This window comes from Lactuca serriola, chromosome 6 (assembly GCF_051521515.1).
Source record: "Lactuca serriola cultivar US96UC23 chromosome 6, Lser_US96UC23_V15, whole genome shotgun sequence".
NCBI classification, from domain to species: domain Eukaryota; kingdom Viridiplantae; phylum Streptophyta; class Magnoliopsida; order Asterales; family Asteraceae; genus Lactuca; species Lactuca serriola.
In genome coordinates this window covers 175,732,733-175,735,285 of record NC_136413.1, presented here as the reverse complement: position 1 = coordinate 175,735,285, position 2,553 = coordinate 175,732,733, and positions in this window count along the sequence as shown.

Sequence of the window (2,553 nt, the reverse complement as noted above, 5' to 3'; positions counted from 1 at the left end):
GAAGAGTACGTCAGTACTCGGATATGCTTGATTATATGCTTATACCTTGTTGTTGTATGCTAGTAGTAGTAGGGGGTGGAATAGACCCCAGTTACTGGTTGAAAGGTACCGATGATGATTACCGGTTGTGAGATACCGATGATGATTACTGGTTGAAAGATACCGATGGCATTCAATGGTATGTGGTATGATGGGGGAACTCACTAAGCTTCGTGCTTATAGTTTTAATTGTGGTTTCAGGTACCTCTTTGTCAAAGGGGAAAGAGTCGGCGGCGTAGCGGTGCATCACACACATGATTTCCGCACTAGATTTTCTGGGATCGTACTCTGATTTTTCTTGTTTCCGATGATATCATTTTGAGACATGACCTTATGTTTTATAGTTAATGTAACTTTGCCAATCTTTTAGTAACACGCCATATTACATGCTAAATTCTAAAAATGAAATTTTTGGCCTCGAAATTTTGGGATGTTACAAGTTGGTATCAGAGTCCTGGTTTGAGGGATTCGGACACACCCTCGGGGGTGTCTGGACTCAAACCGAGGGACTAAAAGATTATTTTTAAGGAAAATAGTTTTCTAAAATCTAAAGTGGGAAGTTTTAAGAAAAACGAAGTGTGTGATGCGTGCGACCGGCCGGGCTCAAGTAAGTTTTCCCCAAGATACCCATACTAGTTATGTTATGTTGTATGGTTTTGATTCAGAAAATTGCATGCTAGAATAGGATTAAGGATCTAGGAGGATGCCTTGTGTGCCTGATGTATGATTCTAAGAATTGCATGCTAGAATAGGACTAAGGATCTAGGAGGATGCCTTGTGTGCCTGATGTATGATTCTGAGAATTGCATGCTAGCTAGGGCTAAGGATCTAGGAAGGATGCCTTACATGCCTGTTGTATGAGCTGTATGCTTGGACTGTTTAGTCAGTAGGATGGCCTGTGCGGGTTATGCCTGGTTTGGTTACTCAACGCACGAATGCTGCTTGCTTTGCGCTATAGGGGTTCTGGCCAACATCGACTAACTGGTGAACGGATATGTAACGGTATCCACAAGCTAGTTAGGGGGATGCGGTAAGGACTCCTAATGCAGTTGATGGCGGGGAGTAGGTCTCAAAGTGCCCTAGGGAAGCCTAGGACGTGATTAGTTGAAAGAGCATCGGTCAAAGGGACCTGGTGAAGTCGAGGCAATCCTTGGGGAAAGTACGGATAGATGTGGAAGGTAGTATGGGCCCGTACTACTGAAAGCAGAGGATCCGTACTCGATTCAAGGAGGGCTGGGATGGAACCTGGAAACTTGGAGAGTGTGTGAGACCCTTCGGGGGTATATATGATCCTGGCAATTGCATTATTATTTTTCAGAATGGTAGTCACACGTCATAGAGCAGGGGAATCAGGACCTGGTTCGGGATCGGGTTCGGGACAGGGACCCAAGCATGTTGATGATGGGTTGCGTGAGTTCATCGTGTCTGAGATTACGAGAGGTATCCTTGAGGCGACCCTAGTCATTTTCGGGTCGATTAAGGAAGGGATTATTTAGCTGATGGAGGATCGCCTCCGGGCATTCAGGAGTGATCTGGCGTCGAGCCAGGTGGGTACCCGTACGCTGTCCTTTAAGGACTTCCATGGGAGTGGTGCACCGGATTTCAATGGGGTGCAGGACCCCATTGCTACTAGGAGGTGGATCGCAGACATCGAGTCTGCGCAGCTGACGAGCTTCTGCCCGGAAGGGTCGAAGGTCCGTTTCGTTGCAAGTTGTTTGAGGGAGAGAGCCAGGGATTGGTGGGAGTTGATTGGCGATACGTTGGAAGCCCCAACCATTGAGGCTATGACATGGTAAGATTTCGTGACCCGATTCAGGGCTGAGTTTGCACCAGCTGTGGAGCTTCAGCAGCTGGCCAGAGAGTTTTTTTTGGATATAAGACAGACTACGGAGACTGTGGCGGAGATCACTGCCAAGTTCCGGGAGAGGACCTTGTTGGTACCCCAGTATGCGGGGGATGAGGATATGAGGAGGACCCGATACCATGACATGCTACGGGCTGATATTCGGGAGCATGTTAGTTTCTCTGCTTGCCTTACCCTAGAGTCCATGATTGCCAGGGCTAGGGAGAGAAAGATTGATTTGGAGCACATACGGAAGAGGAAGGCTGCTGAGGGGAAGACAATGGGAGCTTTGGGGAAGAAGCCCAAGGGACCCGATGGTAGGCCGAAAGGCCAGACGAGGCGGGACCGCTGTGGGAAATGCGGTCGGGCACATGAGGGAGTTTGTCACACTGGGCTGGGTTCAGGCTGCTATAAGTGCGGCAAGGTTGGGCATTTTGGTAGAGATTGTACTACCCCTGGTTCTGCGATTCAGACATCAGACCTGATTTGCTTCCATTGCAATTAGAAGGGCCATAAAAAGGCATATTGTCCCAGGTTGACAGCACCAGCAGCAGCAGCGCCGACAGTGGCGCCAACGTCAACGACAGTACGGGTTATGGATGGCCGGAAGGTCATGTCGGAGGCTCCAGTGGTCTGGAGTCGAGCTTTTCAGCTGACAGCCGAGGAGGCAC